We start from the raw sequence: 27444 nt of genomic DNA, 5'->3' as shown, positions 1-27444 counted from the left end.
CGCCAGATTGATATTATGGTTGATAAATTTGTCCAAAGAGGCTACCCCTTGAAGGATCTTGTACAAGCCAAAACCAAAGCCATGGCCCAAAGCCGCAATGACCTCATTAGCAATAAAATCAGCAGCCCCAAACAACCCAGTATCCCTTGGGTCAATGAGTTCTGTACCACTAGTGAAACCACCACCCGCAAAGCAAAACAATGGTGGGACATTGTCAAAACGGATCCCGATCTGCCGGTGTTCAAGAACACCAAATTAATGCCGAGTTACACCCGTGGGCCCAATCTTAAAGATCTATTAGTTAAAACCGAGATCACCCATTTTGATAACCAAGCTCGATCCAGCCGCAGTAGCCGAGTTGGGTGTTACAAATGCCTGGGGTGCACCACATGCAGCTATTTAGTAGCTAGCAGAGACATCTCACATCCCTATACCGGCAAAAACTTTCAGATCAAATGGCCCTTATCCTGTTCCACTGAATACGTGGTTTATGTTATTGTATGCCCCTGCGGGCTCTACTATGTCGGCAAGACCGACTGCGCCTTCAAAGTACGCATGGCACAGCACCGCAGCGCCATTAGAGCAGCCCTGGCGTCGGGCACAAGTCAACAGCCGGTAGCCCGACACTTTGCCAAGGCCAAACACAGCTTGGCCAGACTTCGATACAAAATCGTTGACCATATCCCACCCTCTATCCGTGGAGGGGATAGGTCCAAGAAACTGTTACAGCTCGAGGCCCAATGGATTTTCAGATTGGGCACATTGGCCCCCAAGGGGTTAAATGAAAGCTTAGGTCTACATGCTTTTTTATAACCTAGGTTTCCGTTTTTACAGCATCATTGCCTAACACACAGTCATCACTGACCCTTGGACCGCACTAGCGACTCACCCATGGCCATTCATTGATTTTGGCTGTACTTGATTGCCCCGTTTTATCGACATCTACTCAATGCTGACATGACGGTTGTAGTTGCTTCCCCGCTCTAGCTGCCGGCCAGGCGGTGCACAGCACATATGTAAGGCACACCTCTGTTTTAGTGCCACTAGTTGCTAAAGTTAGCACAGTAAGTTTGAGTTCGCCCTCTCACTTTGTTCAGAAGCATAGGGTATTTGTATCCATACCCCCCTTCTCTTTGATCATGTCTTTTATATTGTATTTCCTATATGTATGTATTGTACTATTCACTTGATGTCACGCACGTTTTTTTTCACTGTTTAGATGATTTTGCTTCACATTGTTCAGCATCCTCCTATATAGTTTGCCGTTATTATGGATGCTGGTCCCATGTACTGTGACTCATTTTTAGTATTGACAGTCTGTTTGTTTATCCTCATCACCATGGCACTAATCACCCGTGTCCTCCTCCAGCAGCCGGCCCCACGTGACCCCAGGACGGAGCCGCTGTGATGCTCAGGTTTGACTACTCCGTGTGCAGCGGTGACGTCACCAGCAAGCGATTGCACCCGGAAACCATGCCTGGCGGTCGCACTGAGAGAGCTGCCTGCAGGAGGGGGTAAGTATGTCTCTAGCTTATAAATTGTTTTCCCACACACTGTATGGTCATTCACTGTTACTGTCCTGACGACGGGGGCGACCCCGAAACGTTGACGACACATATGACTGTTTAATAAACCAGTCCACTGCTTTCACCCATTTGGAGTCCCCGAGTGCCCTCTTTCCTGTATTTCTATATATATATATATATATATATATATATATATATATATATATATATATATATATATATATATATATATATATATATATATATAGACATTGTAGGGGCTCTGCACACACTAAATTAACTGATAATAAATAGTGGAGATTTGGTTCATGAATTGATCAATGCATTTAAGCCTGCAGCCCCCTTCACGGGACCCCACTTTTCTGCAGGTCCTAACACTATCGCTGAAAATGGCTACAATACACATAGCTATCACATCAATGTTTGATTCCAGGCATGCTATCTGGTCTGAAGCTCACGGCACACTTTGCTTTTATAGGTGAGCAGCTACCAACACACCTGTCACTAATCATCTAGGGAAATGGTTAACATAAGCTATGGAATCTTAGTTAAAACAGGGTGCATGAGAGAATGTGACCACAATAAGACTAATTAAAAAAATTAATCTAATAAACAATATATACACTTAACATCGGCACTCACCTTTCCTAGTTTTGGGGTGCCCTATGGCTTGTGACCACATTGTTTAAACAGACATTGTAGGGGCTCTACACACACTAAATTAACTGATAATAAATAGTGGAGATTTGGTTCTTCTGAATAGGTGTAATATACCCAAGGACCTGTTTAGCTATAGTTATCATTACCCATAAATCCTAAAGATATCTTTTCTAAGTGGATACCCGTGAAGGGACAATTACACGTACATGGAATAATTTTCTAGATATTTTACAGTGCAAAGACACTGACTCTACATCCACCTTGCTGAGATTTTTATATATTCTTTACTGCTATACCCCTGACGAAGTCCTGTGCGACGAAACGCGTTGGGTTTTATAAAAAAGATCGTATATCTTAAAAGGAGTCTCCTTCTTATTGCAAAAACGGATGAAAAAACTGCTCTATATAAATTCTGATAAGAACTCCAACTATTTGGACTAATTGTGTATTGGCGAAGTGGTACTTACTCCGATAACCGCCCTTTGTGTATATATATATATATATATATATATATATATATATATATGTATATATATTTCCACAGTGATGGACACTTGCTGGGTGGTGAGGAGTTTCTAATTTGTTTAGTAAAGTTACTGCTAGAGATAGCACATTCACTTAGCCAGTCTCCAGCTGCCAGCTTAGAGCTAGCACTAGCCACTTCATCACTCTCCAAGACTTAAGGCCCCCATCCACTAGTGCAAGTTATCAGAGTCGTTGCTATGGCGGAGCCGATAGAGCACAAGCTCCAGGCGCCGTGATGTCATTTGGCGCCCGAGCCGTGCACTCTGCCACTGACTCCCCACTGTACCCTGCGCTGACCGCTCCTTCTGGGGGACTTGCGGCTGCGCATAATCCTCTATCTGCCAGCTGTCAGTAAAGCTAGGAGCCTAGGACAGTGTCCGCCCACCTGAGCCCCTCCAAAGGACGCCGGACTTCTGAGCTCCTGGCGCACAGTGCACGTGATCCAGCTACAGGGCCATTACTGCACTTACAATACATTTGTAAGTGTTATCTTCCATTTGTTTGTGTGTACAGTGTATGTGTTCCATGTAACATGTGTGGAAACTACCCCCCAAACCCACCCCACAATCCTGACTTTGCCCCTGCTCTCCCTCCCACTATGTCTTTCCTCATGTATGTGACACTAGTGTCAGATTATATATATATATATATATATATATACATAACTATACTGATCACTGCACTACCAATGTGGTACTGATAGTCTAGAGTTCGGGTATGTTTTTTTTCCATGTGGGGACCAATATGTATTTTTTTTTAACCTGTCATGCCAAAAGGGTGAGGGTGGGGGGCCCCATTCAAGAGGATTTATATGCCCATAGGGGGAGTTGGGTTATATGTGCAAGGGCCCACCTACTACAAATCGGGGGGGGGACATGCCCTTGCTCGGGGCGCGAAACATGCACTTGCTCCAGGCACCGTGGCAAGTAGCTACACCACAGCAAGTTATCGCATGTGATACCCCGGATATATCATATGCAATCCCACACATGGCTGCAGGATCTGATAAATATTCATAGCAGCCATGCCCAACTGCGACTCTGAACAGAGGAGCACTGGAATGCACCTCGGATTGGAATCGGAGGAAAATGACATACAATTTGACATTTTTCATATCACAGTAATGGATGGAGGCCTTTAGTCCTACCTCACAACATGACCCATTACAGAAGGCACAAAATGCTCTGTACAGTAGTTGATGTTCTCCTATTTAAATACTGGACTGTGCTTTTGATCCACCGTCGCAACTGACACTGGCAACAAAGTCCAGGAACAGAGCATTTTGTTCCTCCTGCAATAGGTCATCCGGAAAGTATTCAAAGCACTTCATTTTTTTCAGATTTTTATATGTTACAGCCTTATTGCAAAATGGAATAATTGTTTCCCCCTCAAACTTCTACAAACAATACCCCATAATGAAAATGTGAAAAAAGTTTTTGGGAGATTATTACTAATTTATTAAAAGTAACAAAAAATCACATGTACATAAGTATTCACAATCTTTGCTCAAAACTTTGTTGATGCACCTTTGGCAGCAATTAAAGCCACACACCTTTTTTAATATGATGCCACAAGCTGCTGGAACACTTATCTTTGGGCATTTTGCCTATTCCTCTTGCAGCACCTCTCCAGCTCCATCAGGTTGGATGTTAAGCGTCGCTGCACAGCCATTTTCAGATCTGCCCAGAGATCTCTTGTACCTATGCCCTGATGTCTTGACAAAGGTCTGCAAGACAGACCGAAACGTTGACGCCTGATTCTTTTTATGTGATTAATAAAGATGTGAGTAACCTCTAACGGACTTTTTGCTGTGAATTGGTGAGTGCTCTCCATATATTTAAATCTTTTGTATGTGTCTGTCACTGACAGGTATGCATTCTGCATTCAATCAGTGAAAACTCTTCAAACAGGGTCATGTGGCAAAAGTGACATCACTGCTCATATACAGTAAAGTGACATTTTACCGGAGTGACATAACCAGATAATGCTGCATAATTCATACATATAATGTTTTATCACTTGGTTTGACAGAAAGCAGAGGTAGAATAAATCAGAGGCCTGATGGAAAACGTACGGTATACGTTGTTTTTCCCCTATGGTTGAACTTAGTGCTGGAGGTTTTATGTTTAAGCTATTAAATTACCCTGCAGTGAATTTTAAATAAAGGTAGAACTCTCAACATAGTTTTGTTAAAATGATTCTTACCACTGCTTTCTGCTTTCTTCTTCTTTTTGTCAAAAGCTTTTTAAATTATATATTAACGGAAAAAGTAAACAGAATAAAATGGCTCATTAAATATTAATGGAAGATGTAGTGCAATTGTCCTGTTCTGCACTTAAAACAGCCTGAATGATTGAGCTGTGAATTGCTTTCCCAAGGGTATTGAAATATTCATCACTGCTATTTAATAAATGTTCACAGCCACTCATGTTTACACTACACTGCTTGCCAGAGAGCGCTTACTACAGAAAACACTTTAATGGAAGGTGATTTTTTTCTCCACAGTGAGTCAAGTCATATTATACAGACAGTGAGGATGTGGAGACAGGCAAATCTCTGAGCTGACAAATAAGAGTCATGCATAACTTAACAGCATCTATTGTTGGAAAAGTGCTGTGTGGTAAAATCACTTTCTACCTTTTAAAAAAAAAGTATTTACAGACCTAAAAAATTAATCAGCTTTTCATTTTCTGAGTAATAAACAATTCTTTGCTGTCCCGAATCGATTTTCCAAGCAGAAATGCATACAGAGAAGAACAGTGTGGTTCCATAGATTTTTTTAAAATGTTTTCATGCTTTACGGAGTGCACCAATAAACCGGTTCCAAATAGAAAAAAAAATACATCCACATCACATACTACAAAATAATATGTGGAAAATTCACAGAGTGAGTTCTTTGCCTGGATACAGAAACATAAAATAACTATAACTGCTATGGGCTGATGATCATTAATTAAATGTAATAATTGTTGTTGTGCACTTAAAATTAAGTAACTACAGGCAATTAAGGACTTTGTGCCCATGAGGTATACTCCATATGTTGGCAAGGCATATACGGCAAAGATCTCAACCAGCCTTGAGAGAACAACTAATAGATTAAAATCATAAAGACAAATCTTAAAGGATGTTGAGACATTTTAAATCCCAGGAGAGACATGCAAGAGGGGTGATTCCTCACCACAACAGCAGATTGGGCATGACCAACATGAAAGGAATACAAGTTGAGCATCCGGTATCCGGATATCCATTATCCACATTTTTTTCTCCCCCCCCCATGACCCTTTTTTATACTTACCTAGTCCTCCGACGTCCACGGCAGGCCTTCAGCTTCCTCTCCGGCGTCTCCAGCGGTCCCAGCAGTGCATTGCGCGAGTTCCCAGGCACGCCGGTGACGTCACCGGCGCACCTGGGAACTCGCGCAATGCACTCCTTGGACCACAGGAGACCCCGGAGATTAAGCTGAAGGCCTGCCGTGGACGCCGGAGGACTCTATGGATGCCGAGGGACCATCGGGGACCCACCAGGGGACAGGTAAGTATGTAACAAAAAAATTATTCCAAAAACTGTAAAAATCCCTTATTTGGAATGCTCGTGGTGGCGGGATACTCAACCTGTACTATAAATTTAGACAGTGATTGGAGGCTATCTCCTCTAAGTAGATGCCATTTGGTATGCACATAAACAACCCTTCATGAACAAAGCAGAATGAAGTGAAACATAACTCAGGGAACAAACCTCAGGGAATTGGGCAGTGACTGTGAGTCGTCACTTCAGCTATAAAATATTGCCACCTTAAATGAGTTAACCATTCTGTGCCAAAGCCTGGTACTTCACAGCCCAATGGTGTTTTCCAAGCAACTGCAATCCCTGAGTGCCCATCTGAGATTTTAACCTTTGTTATTAAAAATGTATCCATGCATTATCAAAAAGATCTACCATTATAAGCAATGTCTGCTGGCAATAGAGGATACATTTTATTGCAATTTGAAGGTTACTAAGAATTACTACATCTAAAAATTAGATATAATGGTTCCACACAGTTTAAATAACATATACAGTATTTATTAACATGATGGAAGACTGAATGTGATCACGTAGTAATGATTTTGCTGGAAGTATTAAACAAAAGCATCAAACGTAATGTAGTGTATATTTTTATGTATTATGTCTATCTATCTATCTGCTGTAATATTATTTGTACAATATTTTAAATCTGTAATTTCATCATTCAAGAAAGATATAGATATATTATATTATATTACTGCTTGACATTGAACACAACAACCTAGCTGTATAATTGCATGTAATAATGGGTAATAATGGCATCATTAAAAGCCCTTTGCCTTTCACATAATGTGTTAATGCAACTAACAAACTCTAAGAACTCAGTTATAGCATTTAAAACATAATAACATTATTAGAATCTACTTGTGATTCATGGATTCATAATAATATTTCCATATCATTGTCATATATGAAATCTACTTTAAATATGGCATGTATGTGGAATGTACATTTCTTTGATGCCTTGCATTATTTTTGACTAGATTCAAATGCTATAGAAAATGTACTCATTTATAGAATGAATCGAGGGACATTTTGTCACTTTAACTATTTGCCTCTTGACTTTAAGTGCAGCATTCAGAAATATGCAGCTGAGATGCGGGGAAGAAAATAAGTTGTCTGCTTACTAGGAGGGGCGGGTTGTCATTGGTAGAGATGAACAAGTGCAAGCAAGAAGAGATGCGGTTATAGATGGTAGCTGTGTAAGAGTGCTGTAATTGAAGTGCAAGAGAAGAGGACTGTGAGAACAGGAGGGAAGAGGGCACAGCTCCAAGGAGCTTAAAGTCTAGAGATAAATCTCTTTCAATCTAGAGAAAAAAAATTCAACCCATAAGTATACTAGGAAACATTTTTTTAAATGACTGCAATATACAGTAGGTTACCTACAGTATTCCATCTTTACATGATATGAGATAAAGAAGGTACTGTAGATAACTATCTTTGTTAACTATTTTTACTTGATGTAAGACACATAAACCTTCGTAGAGAAAGACGGTGTGGAAAAACATTAGCTGCACATTAATTTTATGGCGCTCTTGCCTTTAGGGATGATAATGTGAACTTGTCTTATTACAGGTAGTGCTATTAACAATGCCAGTGATTACAGCTAATGGAACAAATCTTGCAGTAAATTAAAATTAAAACCACGGCACTTATTGTGAATTATTGCTCCTTTTCCAAAAATAAAAGTGAAATGTTCAAGTTCTTCTTTTCATTGAATTTTAACCCAAAAACATAGTTCAGTGTTTTAGTTTGATGAGTAACCAATTTTCACCGCACCAAAACCATTATAAAATGTAAGCTTAAACCTAGAACTTAATAATTATAAACGAGTAATATAATGTTTATGTGTATATTAAAATATATTTTAGATTAAGCTATTAAATTAAAGTTACACAAGATTAAAAGACATTTTTCTTGTCACTTTGTTTTTAGTGTGTATTTTTTGATGGTGCATCATACTCAGATGTTTGGCATGAACAAGTGACAGTACAATGTGTGCACATTATTAATACTTGACGTCTGTACAGTGTGCATCCAGTTAAATATAATCGAGGGACTGGTGTGCTGACCATGCCTTCGGGTCACCAGCACATTGTAGAAATCAGAAAGTCTATTGTTCCTTCTATAATTATATAAAGTTATGTGGAATACAGAATGTCCCAGGAGTGATGTTTTTCTTAGAACAAAATTAATAAATAAACAAAATAGTATACATCTGTGATTGTCTTTCATTCTCCATGCTCTCCTCACATTATAACACCGTATGTGATGATATTCCTCCCATATCACACAAGAGTTCAGGTCAATGTCTACCCTAAGATCTACAAACTCATCTGAGACATTTGTGAACATACTGAGTGATTACGGTTTGTTTAATCTCATGAAACTTTATTAATGGGAGTCGTAAACAGAAAAAGCACCCCGTATTAAATGGTTTATGAATTTACACTCCATTTATCTCTTCCCTGCAAAAAAATAACTCAAATATTATGATAACTAATTTTACAGTAAAATACGTTAAAACTAACATCAGTAAATAATGATCAGCAGCCACTATGAAGCTTTCCAGAAGTTGTAAGATATTTTATAGCAGGACTAGGAGCCAGTAGAAGTTGCTATCCAAGGTCCTGCAAAGTTCTCCTGTAAGAGTATCACAAGTATCTATACTATATTAATGCCTCATTAGGAATGTTATGGAATAGACTAGGTTATTTGTTCCCAAACTTTTTTATATCACGGCGCCCTATAGCAACAGAATTTTAGTCATGTCACCCTTGGCCAAAATGTTCTTATTGTGAAATTGAGAAAAACAAATCTTAATGAAATAATTTGTGTTTAAATGTCATCTTTAGGTTAATTATGTAGTGGGGGACTAGATTAGCTTCTGTTTGTCCAAATATTTTATGCCTGGGAGCCACAAGCACTGGTTTTATCTATACATTGATAATAATTATTATAATAATATAATAATAATTTTAATTGGTCCTGGACCACCAGCCCAAGGAACCCCTGCAAGGGTTTCAAGGCACCCCAGGGTGCCACGACATACAGTTTGGTAACCACTGGACTAGGTTAATGGAAATTACATTCTTAACATTTACATTACATTTCATAATTTCGTTTTAAAACAGTTCTTGTTAAATGGCAGCACGTTTTAAACTATTAGCCAGAAAAGAGAAAACAGTGAAACAAGGATAGTTGTTTAAGAGGCAATAATTGGATCATTAGCTGACAGGGAGTATTTCTCCCCCTATAGCCAGTTTTGTGACTTCATAATTTAAAAACAATTGACTACTGTGACCATGGTGAGAGGGAGAGAGAGAGAGAGAAACAATATATCACATATTTATAGCAATGTGTAAGTGAGACCTCTGCATTTTACTGTACATACATAAAGTAGGGTGCTGAGGCATTTTCCTATTTAGTAGACAGCCACTCCCTTTTCAGCATTTGCTGTGAACTTATACATTGATTAACTATTACTTCTTTATAGGGTACTTGTTTTCTAGCATGGTGCCCACCATTTTGATCGTCGTACATCTTATACAATCGCATCGCATGCAATATAGCGGCATGCAATGCATGCAATGCGATTAAATTTTTAATTGTACAAGCACCCTGATGGGTGCTTTCAATGTTAAATGCACCCCCATTGGCAACGCCACCCCCACTATCAACGCCAACCCGAAGCGTGGCGAGTGCAGCGAGCCCGCGCGGGGTGTCAGTACGTGTCCTCCAACCTTTTCATACCCCCACTATCCACGTCAGTGTGGAGTTAATTTCTGATAGTGTGGCGAGCGCAGCGTGCCACCGAGCACAAAACGTGGCGAGCGCAGTGAGCCCCGTGAGGGGACACGGATTACTTTACATATATTCCGTGTCCGCTCGCCACGCTTTGGGCTTGTATTCCGCGTCCGCTCACCACGATTCGGGCTCGGTGGATCGCTGCGCTCGCCACACTATCTAAAGTCAACTCCACGCCGACGTGGATAGTGGGGGTATGAAAAGGTCGGAGGACACGTACAGCCACCTCTCGCGGGCTCGCAGCGCTCGCCAGGCTTCGGGTTGGCGTTGATAGTGGGGGTGGCATTGACAATGGGGGTGCATTTAACATTGTAAGCACCCATCACGGTGCTTGTACAATTAAAAATTGCATCGCATGCCATTTGCTGGCATGCAATGCTATGTGATATTTCATTGTACAAGCACTCCTGTTAATTTAACATAAATATCGCATCGCATCACACGCATTGCACACCACTAAGTATGATATGCGATGGGCGCCGTGCTAGGAAACAAGTACCCTTTATAGTTTTCTTATTATTTAATTGTTGTCAGCATAAGATAGTTTTGAGAAAATTAAACAATGTACTTTATATGTACATATAATATCATGTGCATTGACAAATGTTACAATTTTTGATCTTTGGATCTAGAAACAACTTTCATTAAGCGTAATATTATATGCATATATTTTGTTTAGAAATTATAGTGCTAATAAATCCGACAGATTCAGAGGGTATTCCAGGGGGATAACACAGCTTTGCAGAAAAAGAGACTGAAAGGGTGTAGCTACCATATTTAGAGAGAGAGTGAAGCTGCTATAGAGCCCAGTGCTAAAAGGGCCCCCTTCCCTGTCAGAGTTATATATGTTATATACATTTGTCAAACATGGGTACAGACTGTACATTGGGTCCTTACAACGTTTTACCTTGGAGCCTATAAGATATTTATATATTTAGTCATGCCCCTGCACCATTGTGAGGTGCAGTAAAATTAACTTTAGGATACTATAATGTTAGACAGTATAAACTGGAGCACTTTGACATGGCACAATAGATTGTATATATATATATATATGTATATATATATATATATATATATATATATATATATATATATAAACTATAGTGTGGCATATATTGAACTGTGAGCACTATGATGTGACATATGAACTGGGGACACATAGGGGGAAATTTACGGTACTTATGTATTATCTGGGCTCCCATGTTAAATGCACCCCATTTTTTCATACCCCTACTATCCAACTACGCATGGAGTTGATTTTATATAATGTGGCGAGCGCAGCGAGCCACCGTGCCCGAAGCGTAGCGAGCGCAGCGAGCCCTGCGAGGGGACGCGGTCTCATAAGAAAAATGGGAGCCCAGATATTACATAAGTACCAAATTTACTAAAGGAAATTTGGGTACTTGTGTATTTTGGCGGCGCCCATTGCATCGCATACCATAATGCATGCGATGGTATGCGATGCGACGCGATATTGTACAATGACATACAATTTTAAAATTGTATGACATTGTATATGGCATACAATGCCATACAATGCGATGCGATTAAACATTGTATAAGCACCCTAATGGGTGCTTACAATGTTAAATGCACCCCCACGCCACCCCCCACTATAAACGTGAACCCACACTTTCTATTCTCAACTCCACGCCGACGTGGATAGTGGGGGTATGAAAAGGTCGGAGGACGCATACCGCCGCCCCTCCTGGGCTCGTTGCGCTCGCCACGCTTCGGGATCACGTTTATAGTGGGGGGGGTGGGGTGGGTGGCGTGGGGGTGCATTTAACATTGTAAGCACCCATTACGGTGCTTAAAAGCAATCTATATATATATATAAGCAATCTATATATATATATTCTGTATCTTCATATAGATGGTTATAATATATAAAAATTTGGGACTTTTTATTATTATCATTGTTGAGTGCCAATCAGGGCTATATATTATTAAGACCGGAAACTGTGTGGGATAGGTGGCCTTTTTCAAATCAATATACAGTATATAAATATCTGTTGGTGCGTTTGAGGAAAATTATATATATATATATATATATATATATATATATATATATGTAGCTGTTTTGAGAAAAGCCCATTAAAGGGCTGAAACGTTAACTGAGGATTTCAGCTACGTGTATTTATTTATCCTAGTCCCGAGTGCCGTGCTCCTCCATACTATATATATATATATATATATATATATATATATATACATGCTGTCCAATGTTCTCCCGGCACTCCTGCCCCCCATGGGGATGTCTTGCTCCGGTGCCCTCCTGCGGGCAACAGATTCAGCCAATACACACTCCAAATAAACAGATGGCACTCGGAGACTCTCGGTAGGTAGAATAAGTATGGTGCATTTAATCCATCTAGTGCAACGTTTCGGCGACTATGTCCCCTTCATCAGGATACATGACAAGTCACATACAGGTATCTTAAATGCTAACACTTACCAATTGACGGCTTCTATTCTCCCGCCCGTGGATCACGCCGTCCGTCCACGGTCCCTGCACTTCCGGTTTCACGGACCCTCCAGCCGTCGGAAGTGGCGTCTTCCCAGGAAGACGTCACTTCCGAAGGCTGGAGGGTCCGTGAAACCGGAAGTGTGGGGACTGCGGACGGACTCCCCGAGTGCCATCTGTTTATTTGGAGTGTATATATATATATATATATATATATATATATATATATATATATAGATAGTTAGATAGATAGATAGATATATTGTCCAGGAATCCGCACACTCATCCGGGAGTATTGACAAATACGGGGTGCTCCCCTAAGGAAAATAAATTTTCTAAAAATAGCAATAAGTCCGGTTTTTAGGCCAGAGAGGGCACTCACCACCACAGCAGGTAAAATTGCTTTTTAATCAAAGATTGTGGACAATGCCTGTCTACAATCTTTGATTAAAAAGCAATTTTACCTGCTGTGGTGGTGAGTGCCCTCTCTGGCCTAAAAAACGGACTTATTGCTATTTTTAGAAAATGTATTTTCCTTATTGCTATATATATATAGATATATATATATATACATGCTGGGATGCGGCACTCAAAATGATCACAGACCAATACAGTGGTATCTTGCACCAACGTTTCTGAGCCAAGAGGCTCTTTTATGAAGGTGTGAGAAGAACTTGTTGTGGAACATGCAGTGGATGTAAAAACATCCCAAATACTGGAGGAAAAAAGACAGAATTATTAATGATATAGAATTTTTTTTTAAAAGTGTTCATTACATGCAACAGCAAAAATGTAGGCCATCAAATGTCATCAAATTTTATATAGGGAGGACATCCAGACACATTAAAATATGCATTGTAGAACATAAAAAAGGGACTGGAAACCCATGCCCTCCCAGCACATTAGAAAAAAGATCATGGATGAAAAACTTCATAGCTATCTAATTTCTATGGCATTAGGGCACTTAAGTGGAATGTGAGACAACATGATATATAGCAACCCAATCACCCAGGGCATAGAGGAATCCAATTTATACATATAAAACCCTTATTCACAGGGGAATCAGTACTGACTTTGAGCTTAATGGTTTCTATGAAATATAATGGTCCATTTCTTGTTCCATTTAATAATGCCACCAATACCCACCTATAGCTAACAGTTTGATGAGATATAAATATTAAGCTCTCGCCCCAATGATGTCACCCTTTAATACATGCATTCAAAGCCTTAAGGATTTTTACAAAATGTGTTGGCTCATTTTATCATTTTAATTTAACCATTTTCCCCATTATGATTTCATTATTTGTTTTATTATTTTTATTTTTTTCCAATATGTTTTTAATCATCTTTTCTCTTATACTGTATATGGTTATATTAAATACTAGGTGATTCATCGCGCCCTACGGGCGCTCTTCACACCGTCGTAAGGGGCTGCGCCCCCTTAATTTGTGAACGTTTGTATATGAGAAATATGGTTAGAATTGTATGAAAGATGCCTGTATTGCAACTTAGGTGTCCGCGAATCGCGGGAGGGGGGGTCGCGGAGGGTGCCGCGAATTGCAGGAGGGGGGGTCGCGGGGGGTGCCGCGAATTGCAGGAGGGGGGGTTGTGGGGGGGTGGATGCTGCGAATCGCGGGAGGGGAGGGATTGCAGAGAATCGCGGGAGGGGGGTCGCGGGGTGGGTTGCCGCAAATCGCGGGAGGGGGGTTACGGGGGCGGGGGTTGCGGCGAATCATGGTAGGGGGGGTCGCGGGGGGTGTGCCATGAATCACGGGAGGGGGGGTCACGGGGTGGGGTGCCGAGAATCGCGGGGGTGTGTGTGTGTGCCGTGAATCGCGGGAGTGGGGGTTGCGGGGGGGGTGTGACGCGAATCGCCACAAGAAAAAATCAACACAGAAAGGTCAACACATGTAAATGTTGACATAAGTGTGGCACTTCATTGGTGTCCATGTCGACACATGAGAATGAATATGAAAACATTCAAAAAATGAAAAAAAAAAACTTAAAAAACTCATGTCAACCTTTTTCATTGTCGACCATAGCCATGTCAGTGTTTTCCATGTGCAATTTAATTCTGGAGCTGCCGCGAATCGCGGGGGGGTGCCGCGAATTGCGGGAGGGGGGGTCGCGGGGGTGGGTGCCGCGAATCGCGGGAGGGCGGGGTTCACAGGGGTTCCGGTGGGGGGTTGACGCGAATTGCGGGAGGTGGGGGGTCACGGGGGGTGCCGCGAATCGCGGGAGGGGGGGTTGCGGGGGGGTGTGACGCAAATCGCCACAAGAAAAAATCAACACAGAAAGGTCAACACATGTAAATGTTGACATAAGTGTGCCACTTCATTGGTGTCCATGTTGACACATGACAATGAATATGAAAACATTCAAAAAATGAAATAAATCTTCAAAAACTCATGTCAACCTTTTTCATTGTCGACCATAGCCGTGCCAGTGTTTTGCATGTGCCATTTAATCCTGGGGCTGCCGCGAATCGCGGGGGGTGCCGCGATTTGCGGGAGGGGGGGGTTGCGGGGGGTGGGTGCCGCGAATCGCGGGAGAGCGAGGTTCATGGGGGTTCCGGTGGGGGGTTGCCGCGAATTGCGGGAGGGGGGGGGTCGCGGGGGGGTGCCGCGAATCGCCGGAGAGGGGGTTGCGGGGGGTGTGACGCGAATCGCCACAAGAAAAAAATCAACACAGAAAGGTCAACACATGTAAATGTTGACAAAAGTGTGCCACTTCATTGGTGTCCATGTCGACACATGACAATGAATATGAAAAAATTTAAAAAATTAAAACTAAATCTTCAAAAACTCATGTCAACCTTTTTCATTGTCGACCATAGCCATGGCAGTGTTTTGCATGTGCCATTTAATCCTGGTGCTGCTGCGAATTGCGGGGGGGGGGGAGGGGTGTGTGCCGCGAATCGCGGGAGGGGGGTCGCAGGGGGGGTGCCGCCAATCGTGCAAGGGGGGGTCGCGGGGGGGTTCTTTTTGCCGCGAATCGCGGGAGGGAGGTCGCGGGGGGGGGTGTTTTTTCCGTGAATCGGGGGGGAGGGGTGTCACGGGGGAGGGTTTGCCGCGATTCGCGGGAGGGGGGGGTCGCGGGGTGGTGGTTATGCCGCGAATTGCGGGAGGGGTTGTGGGGGGGTTCTTTTTGCAGCGAATCGCGGGAGGGGGGGTTGCGGGGGTGTTTTTGCTGCGAATCGCGGTAGGGGGGGTCACGGGGGAGTGGGTGTTTTTGCCACGAATCGCGGGAGGGGGGGGCGCGCGGGGGGGGGAGGTTTTGCCGCAAATCGCGGGAGGGGGCGCTCACCTGGTGGCTGTGGAATAGCAGTGCTGGGCAACATGGGAAGGCAGTGAGTGTCTGGCACTATCTGTGGGCTCACTGGGCTGGTTCTCTGTCACATACCTCCCAACATGACCCTCTCCAGGAGGGACACAATGCTCTGTTTCTAGACTTCCCCTTAATGTATGATTGCCATCACCTGTTTTAAACAGGTTAATTTCTCAGAAAGGTGTTCAGCACAGATGAAGGCAATCACACATTAAGAGGAAAGTCCAGGAACAGAGCGTTATAGACACAGACACCCACTTTGAGTGACAGATGTAGCCAAATATATAGGAGATTATCTTTTTTGTTAGGTTAATAAAGAACTAAAGGAGGAATGAGGACACCTGTATGTGCCTTAAATCCTGGAGATTGGAAGGCTTGGGCAGTTGCTAAGGAGTGCATTTAAATATATTAAAGGACTTTCAAAAATTGCCCTCACCATATTTCCAATTGGCGATAATTGCGTTTGATGAGTGACGCACCACGGACACACCACTTCCGTCCTCAAGCACCTGCTTTCCAGTAGTAAAATGGAATGGATATAGTAATCCCAAGGCCAATCTCTGGGTACAGCAGGGCACCTCTCACTCTTAGACTGTGGCATTACTTGCATCTTCTGGTTTTTAGGGTTACTTCTGGTTTCCGGGGCCAATGGCATGCATTCCATGTGCGTTCCATGGCCCGAACAAGCAGTTTTTAACCACCAAATGATGTAATTTCTTTACATATTATATGACATTTACTCCAATTAACATGTAGGCTTCCCCAACTGACCTTGACAGGTCTCTATGGCAACAGTGCCAAGCTAACAAAAGGACCAACCATAATGGTAGTTTGTTGCTATAGTTATTAGAAATTAACTTTGTATTTGGTTTTTATTTTAATATAATGGTGTAATTATACTACAGTATATATCCCATAAACAGTAAGACTCTCCACACTCACATAATGCTTTGAATAAGGTTTACTTGACAGACCGAAATTCATTGACAGATGAGTCTGGACAGCCAATCCTTTTTTTCCTCACCTACAGTATGAGCAGGTAATCTACATGTCTTAATACCTGGATCTGGGTATTTCGTATTTTTCATATTTTTCTCATGTCTTTTTAAGAAAATGTGTGGCATGTCTGGACCAATCTCCATCCTCATTTTAATATAATTACTGGGTAAATGGTGTTTGCACAGCGCTCAGAGGGGAGGGAGCTGAACCATAGCAGCCTGCACTCATGGTGGGCAGTCCTGAACCCCCCTATGAAGTGATGGGAAAGGGGAATGAGAGTGCTGGTGCTCTGGGTTTAGGTAGTCAATGTGTTAGAGTCCAAAGTCACTAGGCTTTAAGTCTGTGGCTGGGAGAAATAACCGTGGGCATGGAAGATGAGAGTCCCACAGAGAGAGGTAATCAAATCAGGTAAAACTTGAGGCTGGGAGTTCAGCAGTAGTGTCCTCTTGTGTCTGGGTAAGGTGTGATGTCCATATCTCAGATATAATGGCAAGTATCAGAGTGGGTGGTAAGTGGAAGTATAAAACTTGTAGTAACTTATCCTGTGGTATTGATGATTCAGCATGCACTCCTTGCTTGGAATGATCCGTGAATGGGGATGAGAGAGCAGGAGGGGTGGGGTGAAAAATGCCAGAGACTAGTGCTACAATAAAAGCACAGTTTTATTGGCACTGATTCAAATGACAAATCTTTACAGAAGTTGAAATGGCTACAAAAACAATAGCAATAGGTGGGGTGGGAGTGGTCCCAAATGGGTTTTATCCTGTAAAAGGACTTTTTCAATGGCACCAGCATAACCAGCCCTGGGATCATTGAGCCGGACCTGGTTCCAAAAAATAGGGGTCCCCCGTATTTCTTAAATCAGCCCCAGACTCTTGGATCGATCTTGGTTCTTGGTTCCAAAAATATTAAATTATTTTAACTTTTACACATTTTTTAAGACAGAACCATGCACAGATCTCAATGATGGTCAAATTCGACACTCAGAACCTGGTTTAATTATTTTAGTGTGCAATTTTTGGTAACCTTTACCAAAAATTGCACCCTATTACATTTGCAAGTTGTGTACTTTATAATGGGAAACTATCTAAATGTGAATTGAAGTGTGAAAAAAATTTTGCCAGGTCAAAATGTGCAAATTTCACTGCAAAAACGGCAATATTTAATGCAATTGGCACCCTATTACATGTGCGATTTTCGGAAAACGTGCAAATTCAGCCATTTTTTTTACCAAAAATCGCATATGTAAAAAAAATATTTATTTGTATTATTTTATAATATGGACTTTGGGACTTCATGTTGAAAAACCAAATCATTTGAAAGTGGAAGAAAAACTGTAACTACATAAGAAAAGTATGAATTGTATATCTTATTTACAAGGTTTATAATCAATCGGTGCCTGAGTTACTAACACTTCCAATTTCTTTACTTACTGTGTCCCTTTGAAATGTGGTGACATATCAGAAGGATTTCCATCTTGGGCAGCTTCTTGATTTGCCAATGTAGCAGTAGTTCTCATCCACCATAATACCACTGCCTGGGGCCTATCTCTACCTACAAGGGTAATTATCCAGACTGTGCACTTGAATTGCACATTATACACATATTACCTTATACTGCATAAGACTATGGTGTATTTTTTACAGTCCATTGCTGTTATTAATCTGGTACAATACATGCACCATCAGCTTTTACTGTAGTATGTACAGTACTATATATAGTAGTATATAAGGGCCCAGACCATGCACTCTCTACTGGCTAGCCAAGCCTCTGTGGCCGCTGGCCATACCCATACACTTGAACCTCCACCACTGCATTCCCCCCGGTCGGCCCTTCATGTCCCAACTCGACAGTGCATGTAGGTAATACATGTATGCTCTGCCATACTGCAAACACATAAAAATATGCAGTACAGTGAGTTACCATGTGCTCTAAAATACGACCCATTACCCTACATACAGTATGACACCAGAATGTTCAGTAGCGTATTATCTATTTGATCTGCTATATATCTATGTATTGTATGTTTGTTCTATGTTGCCTGGAATTATGTTCACAGATTGTTGCATAGCTCAAAGTGTGTAATGTTCTACTGGTTCACTCGCAGTAGTCTGGCAGACTATAGACTCTCCTATGCTTTCAGACTGTCTCCTAAGTGGTGAAAGCTTTCCTGGCAGCAAGCATCTTAATGCAATCTACATTTCTGTATTAAATGCTAAATTAAGCAAAACATTTTAATATGTTATTGAAATTGCAGCAATTACTGAACACTGCTAGTAGTGCAATTTTAATTGCCAGTTCAAATCTAGTATGTGATATTCTTTGTTTATCCATCAGGTGATACAGAATTACTGCATAACATTTCAAGAAATAGTGGTCTACATTAGGGATGTGCACCGGGCACTTTTCGTGTTTCGTGAAACATGTTTTGGATCTGGATCTGATCCAAAACACCACCATTTACGTGTTTTGGGTTCAGATTATTTTTTAAAAAGCATAAAAACCATTAAAATCACAGATTTTTTTTGCTCCTACGCGATTATTAACCTAAATATCATTAATTTCCACTAATTTTCAGTCTATTCTGAACACATCACACCTCACAATATTGTTTTTAGGGCAAAAGGTTGCACCGAGGTAGCTGGATAACTATGCTAAGCCACACAAGTGTCCGGCACAAACACATGGCTCATCTAGGAGTGGCACTGCAGTGGCAGACAGGATGGCTGTTTGAAAAACTAGGCCCCAAAAAGCACATAATGGCAAAAAGAGAGCTGCAAGATGCAATTTTCCCTGGGCCTACCCACAATAAAAGAACAATCATCAAAATAGTGCATCATATAATAAAAAAAAGTGAACCATAAGATAAACTGGTTCCTCAGCTCTGTGATTATTACCACTCGTCTCGCAATACATTGCCGAAGCAAGAAGTGCAGTGCAAACAGTTGTATGCAATTAAAGATGAGTCCACTTCAAATTATCTTACATAGCAATGACTCTCAGCAGTGAGTTTGCTCAGCTCTGTGATTATTACCAACCGTCTTACAATACATTGCCGAAGCAAGAAGTGGAGTGCAAACAGTTGTATGCAATTAAAGACGAGTCCACTTCAAGTTATCTTACATAGCAATGACTCTCAGCAGTGAATTTGCTCAGCTCTGTGATTATTACCAACCGTCTTGTAATACATTGCCGAAGCAAAAAGTGGAGCGCAAACGCTGCAAAAATTGCGAAAAAGTGGAGCGCAAACAAGTGGAGCTGATTGATTGATAGATTGATTGAAATTTAATTATGTATAGCAAAGGAGCAGCGTATGATTTGGGCAGCACTGACATCTGTTACGAGCTTCTAACAGAATTGCATCAACTGTCCATTTTACAGCAAGTTAGGCAAGACTTACAACCTGACTTAAGCTGGACATACATCTACAGATCAATTGTCAGATTGGGCTGGTTGAAACAAAATCCTGGTAATGGTTGAGAGCAAATGACAATTGACCATTTGCTTTGAAATGCTGGAAAACTGACAAAATCTGTCATTCAAATATTACCAGGTTTTTGTTCCAACAGCCCAATCTGACAATCGATCTGTAGATGTGTGGCAGCCTTTACAAGCAATGTTAAATACACAATAAGACCACTATCTGGCTTTATTGTCCAATGTCTACTCGCTTGCTGAAAGTACTGTGCTGGAAGTCTTACACCTCTTGGCTCTGCGCCCTACAATGTTTGATGCCATGTTAGCAGATTTAACATTATTAATTGATAGATTGATGGAGTCATTTATGGATTGATTGATGGAGTCATTTATTGACGGATTGATTGGAATGTATAGCCAAGGAGCAACAGATAATTTGGGCAGCACTGAGATCTGCTACAAGCTTCCAACAGAATTTCAGCAGCTTTCTGTTTTATTGCTACCAAAGTACAAGCAGCAGGTCAAATGTCGCCCTAGGGAGGGGCGGACGCTGGACCACGGCTACACCGCTTTAAAGTCCCCCTACTGGTCCATCCCTTGGGCAGCCCTGAGACGTTCTGACCAATGTTTAGTTCACCTTATTGAAGATGCAGTAACCCTAGGGCTGCACTATATCCTGGAACACCTGGTCCAGTCTATAAGTTTTTATATTACCCTTTGTCTTTTAGAAGGCAGACTTGTTTGCTGCATTTTTAAATGACAGCTTAACTCTTCTAAATATTGTTTTTCGGGCAAAAGGTTGGACCGATGTAGCTGGATGACTATGCTAAGCCACACAAGTGTGCGGCACAGACATGTGGCTCATCTAGGAGTGGCACTGCATCGGCAGACAGGATGGCAGTTTTAAAAACATACCCCACAAAGCACATAATGGACAAAAAAAGAGGTGCAAGATGGAATTGTAATTTGGCCCTCCCACCCACCCATATGTTGTGGAAATAGGACATGCACACATTAACAAACCAATCATTTCAGTGACAGGGTCTGCCACACGACTGTGACTGAAGTTATTGGTTTTTGGGGCCCCACAAAAAAAGAAGCAAGTCACCTCTCCCTGCACAAACTGCCTCTATAGAGGCAAGATGTCCTCATCCTCTTCTGATTCAATGTGTACTTCTCATCCTCACAGATTATCAATTCATCCCCGCTGGACTCCACAATCACAGGTCCCTCAGTTGTCTCTGGAGGCAATTGCTGGTCTTCATTAAAGATTTGATCATTAATTTTGATAAACATAATCTTCTCCATATTTTGAGGAAGCAACCTCCTATGCTGATCACTGACCAGGTCCCCACAGCAATAAAAACTCTTTCGGAGTACACACTGGAGGGGGGACAACTCAGATAAAATAGAGCCAGGTTGTACAGGGGCCTAGGGGGGATTTTGTGGGGTCAATCGCACAGGATTACAGGAATACCCTGTAGGGTATGCATAATGGGTGTGATCAATGATGGTTCACAGGGGTGTGCTACCATGGACAAAAGAAATGAGAAGCAAAAAAGGAAACAGGATTTGATTTGTCACAATGTGGTGCACCATGAGAGAAAAGTAATTGAATACAATAAAATATACCTTTTAATTGGAATAAGTTAAAATTGCAAAATATGGCAAACTACATGAAACATAGACAAAAGTGAATATAGTGCAAATTAAAATTGCACTTACAGAGACTCCATGTGTCTATTTCCTTGTCAATAAATTGGTTGGATCAATCAAAGTGCAATTTGATTGATTCCGTGTGGTAAATAGCATATTGGCAAGCCTACATTTCTCCTCTAAGGATTTAATTTTTTTTTTCTTAAACATACTCAACACTGCCATTTTGGATTTCACAAGGCCTCGACAATGACATTGGGCATTGGCATTGGCAGACGACGTTGATGGCATTTCATGTTCTATGTCTTGACTAGTGGCAGCAGCTTCAGCACTTGGAGGAAGTGGTTCTTGTACTATTGGAGCCTCCATATTTTGGTTCTCCATTATCTTTCTGGAGTACAGTCACACAGCTGCAGACACAGAAAACTTGAAAAGGATTATTATTAAGGAATTTAAGTCAGTGACCATTATTGTTCAAAAAAATTAGATTGATTATTTTGCAGCACCGATTATTTTGCAGCACTGGTGTGCACACAGGTGAGGTGAGACTTGGGTAGTACCCTAGCCCAGTAACAGTCACACAGCAGCAGACACAGAAAACTTGAAAAGGATTATTATTAAGGAATTTAAATCAGTAACCATTATTGTTCAAAAAAATTAGATTGATTATTTTGCAGCACCGATTATTTTGCAGCACCGGCGTGCACACAGCTGAGGTGAGACTTGTGTAGTACTAATAGTAATCCCAGCTAATAGTCACACAGCAGTAGACACAGAAAACTTGAAAATGATTAATATTAAGTCAGTAACACTTATTGTACAAAAAAAAAATAGTATTTTTTGCAGCACCGATGTGCGATGTGCACACAGGTGAAGTGAGACTTGTAGTATCCTCTACCAGCTTACAATCACACAGCAGCAAAGCAGCGGGCACAGAATTTTTTTTTTAAAGGGATTATTAAATATTAATCTATGAGGCACAGGCACAGATTACAGGTTAAGCCCCGTACACACGGTGGGATATATCGCTGGGCGATGAGCGATATATCCCTCGCGATGAGCGATATATCCCTCAGTGTCCTGTTTGCATCAGCGACCAGAGATGGTCGCTGATGAAAAAGAAACTGCCGGGGGAGTGCAGCAGTGGAAATCAGTTGGTCGCAGGAGCATGTTCCTGCGACCAGTGATCACTACGGGGGAGAAAACAAGAGCGCGCACCGGGCGATATATCGCCGGTGCACACTCCCATCGCGGGCAATATGGTCGCTCCCTTTTACCTAAGGGATGCTTCCTATTTTAATTGCTACCTGTGAATCACAGGCAGTCCCATGGAAATGTGTTTTCTCTCTCTGGGACTGGTAGTTTGGGCTGCTATTCACCAAAAAGACTGCATCCAGTGGGAAGCCACTCCCTGCCTTATTGTCAGCCTTCCTGGCTTCTAATGGCTGCTGCCTATAAAGTCCCTAAAAGCCATTATGTTGTGCATGGGTGGTCAAACAGCTGCTTGTGTGCATGCCAGATCCATTGCACATGTACCAGGATGCAGCCAGCCTAGGGCTGTTTCCATACTAGTGTGCGAAGTATGGGCAGTGACACCCTAGCAAATTTGGGGCCACTGCTGCTCCTATGTGTCAAAAATGTATAGGGTGAATGTGTTTCTTATAACACACTGGGCCTGATTCCAATATTTTTGTAATTAACCACTTTCTTCTATACTACAGATGCAGTTGATGGTCTTGTGTTGGCTGTCGTAGTGTGGATTAGGACGAAGAGTGATAGACAGCAGCAGTTTGTGGGAGGTAACAGGAGATACTGTAGATGAATAAAACCCTAGTGTGTCGTAATCCACTGCATACAGTAGGTGAGTCACAGCAGAAGACACAGTTTCACTGATCCCAGCATCTTCGTTGGGACAAACATTGTGAACAGCTCAATGTTAGCTGTTAGTTAGTTGCTCAATGGTCTGATGGTGCAAACAATGTTCATCCTATTATGCATCTTTGTACACATTTTTTTTATCTGCATTTCTGTACAAAACCATTACCATCCATCTCTGCATAAGGCCTACTGTCCCTGTGCAATTTAGTGTGGCACCATTTTGGGAACCTTTCTCATTTTTGCTTTAAGACTCCTGCCAACCTTCTGACACTATGCATGTACGAAGTCTAATTTACTGAAAAACTCGGTGGAAGGAGAAAGGCTGCGATAAAGGTGTTAGCCAACAGGGAAAATAGCGGTAGCAAACAAGGCCAAAAAAGCTACACATTTTGGAGCTAAGCACATATGACCAGACTGCAGTTCCTTGTGACAATCATGGGGACACAATAATGGGGACTTTTGATGTAAGCTCTTTTTAGCCTTTTGCAGTAGATATCTCCTGCATTAGGCTTTTGTTGCATAGCCCTAGGTGCTGAAATAGAGGAAGTACAGTTGGCATATTGCAGCAGAGCCGGCAACTATAAAGAGACTGTATTAATAGCAGGTCAGCCAGGAGCTAATAATGAGCAGGATAGACAGTATTTACTTCAGTCAGATGCCTACTCTCTGTCTTGGTATCGCCTGCAGTTGCCACCGGGAATCTAAAAGGAAAAGTCCTGCCTTGCCTGCTCCTGAAGTTCTATATTTATATTTTTGCATATCTATCTATCTATCTATCTATCTATCTATCTATCCATCCATCAATAGGATGAAGCAGTAAATAGGCCTTTTACTGCTACACAAATATACCTAAAATTGAACTTTAACAAGGTCCATAATGAACAGCATCTGCCCCTAGATATGTACCATTTCCCACTGAAGTGAGGACTGATTTTGGCATTCTAGATTTCTTCTACATATGAACATACATACTGTATGTACCCCATACGAGTCTTCACACATCTAAATATGCATCAAGCTTCAAGCAAGGCTACAGAAAAAGTTCCACCATAAAAGAATACTTGTTTATTGTTTGTGAGAAGCTTGGAGAGCAGACACTGCAGGGCACTTCAGTAGCGGGCAGGGCTATCAAATCAACAAAATGCGGTATTTTCAGGGTCCATCTGGAGGGAACAGGGCTAATTTATGTGAATTTGCATAATTTAGCCAATCCCCCTCTATGGAGCCAGATTGCAAGGTACAATCTCCTATTCTCCTATTCTCTTCACTAGGAAGCAGCAGGTGATGTGGGAGATTCGGACACTCTTCCATGGGTGTGGGACTACCAAAAAATGATGATTCTCTAGCAACTTGCTGGAATGTAGGCAGCGTAAAAGCTGTACAAAATGCGTAGATAATAAGTAGGTTACTCAAACCTGAAACAGATTCATGCACGTTCAGTTGTAGTCAACAAAAGTCATTTAGTTTCTCTAACAAGTTAAAACCCTAGTTCTCTCCTATACTGGATGAACAAATTTAAATTTATATCTACTTATTATATGCCTTTGGAATCTATGTAACATTTTATTATACAGTTACATGATAGCCTAACTTAGATTGGTGAATTAAGTTAATTATTACATGGAGAAACCTTAGGCATGTGAAATAAATGATGATTTACTGTAATTTCCCTCTTGCCAAATAGCAGATTGCTTCATGTCTACAGTACAGTATGTGTGGGAAAACATTAATTAAACATGTCATTCGATAATGGGTGTGTGTAGTCAACCCTGAAATAATTGGATATGTTTATGTGTCTTTATTACTGTTCCCAGTTTAGCAAATTAACATAAAAAATAATTATAGTGAACCTTCCACCTAGAGCCATTTACTAATAAATAGTTGCTATGGATATTGCTTTAAAGATGTGTCAAAAGGTAATTGCACTATTAATGCTGGCAGGAATATTGGTCAAAGTCTTACCTGCAGAAGACTGAAATGTACTTTGCCTGTTTAGTTAAAGCTGTCTTACAACATACTAATTAGGTACTTCTCTCACATAGGTCATTCCTCATGTGTGAATGGGACATTTATATTAACAAACAAAATCTATTTATTTGTTTTATGTAATGTAAAAAAAAAATGTTACAAAATAATTCAATGATTTGCTCATATTTGCTAATTCAAATCAATGAATTGCTATTTGTCAGACCTAGAAACATTAGATTAATGGTAAAATAAAGAGATTGTATGCAATGCACGCATGTGCACTACAAATCATTTAAATTTTATACCACAGCTCCTATCCAACATGCCCTGTGTAATTAAAGGGGAAAACCTACTTTACAGTTGTTAAAGATGGCAATAATAGGCGTGCGCTGCACATTTTATTAGGGGTGCACCATCAAAGGGGGTGTATGTAGTATAACCTATTGGGCCTATTAGGTGTGTCTAACAGCGCCAATCAAGCGTGCCTACCATCATCTATTGACACTCTCTACAATATAAAACGTCTCTCAGCCACACCATAATTTTCTGCCTATTTCAATTTTAATCCTCTAATTACGCTGTGATGATGCAGGAATATAGTGATATGACAATGGCCTAGTACAATTAACAATGCAAAACACACATAGTTGATTGATGGGCGCTTCTTTTAATGGAATACAGTTCTAAAAAGGTATTGCTAGCGACAGGGAGGTGTTCCTAAGGTTGGGTGGGCACAGCATTAGGGTGTGCCTGTGCATCCCTAATGTTCAATGTGCGCACGCCTATGATGGCAATGTAATCTAGAAGTGTCTGTGCTGTCATCGGTAAATAATACATTTCCTGTTTTCTTCAAAAATAATGCTGGTTATTATCTCAGTTTTTTATATGTTAATCATAAGATTTTAGAGATATAAACAAATAAAATATGGATTTTTTTTAGCTTGAAGTATTATATTACTTTGGGTAAAAGGTTCCTAGAAATGTGTTTCTACAGTACAGAGAAATGCAAATAGTTAGGGACAACGTTCTGAGTACTACACCTTGAGGTTCAATATTGCAATTGGCAAAAGGCCTGCATGTTATCCTTAGGTCTGATTCACAGTTAAGAAGACAACTGTATGATATTATGATATTATGATATTTGGGTAGCCATGCCCCACGTTGCAGAGTCCCTGGGTGCTTAGTTAAATGATATAGACTGCTCATATTAATTACGTAAGCATCACAATATGGTCAAAGATTCATGTGGGTACATTTGCATATATGAGTCACACAGATGTTAAAGATTTTTTTTGCATTGTACTTTGGATACAATTTCTCTAAATGAGCAACTAGTAAAGATCTGTAATCTAAGTAAACTGTGCGTTTAATGAATAAGGTATGGGCTTACCAGAGTAATAAATGTAACTTTATATACCTTAGGTTTTCCATGGCAAATGCTGTAGTATTTCCAGCAATTTTGCACAAGATGATTGGATGAAAAGCTCACATTGGCAGCCTATGATGTGCAAACTAATTTATAAGTAAGATCCTTGAAATAGACAACAATGGGCCTGATTCAGGTTGTCTCGCTAGGCAGTGTATATTCGCTGTCTAGCAAGCACCTTAACGTCACCCCACTGAACGCCTCCTGCCCCCAATACCCAA

The sequence above is a fragment of the Crinia signifera genome, chromosome 1 (assembly GCF_055691185.1).
Source record: "Crinia signifera chromosome 1, ASM5569118v1, whole genome shotgun sequence".
NCBI classification, from domain to species: Eukaryota; Metazoa; Chordata; class Amphibia; order Anura; family Myobatrachidae; genus Crinia; species Crinia signifera.
Note: the sequence above shows the minus strand (reverse complement) of the source record.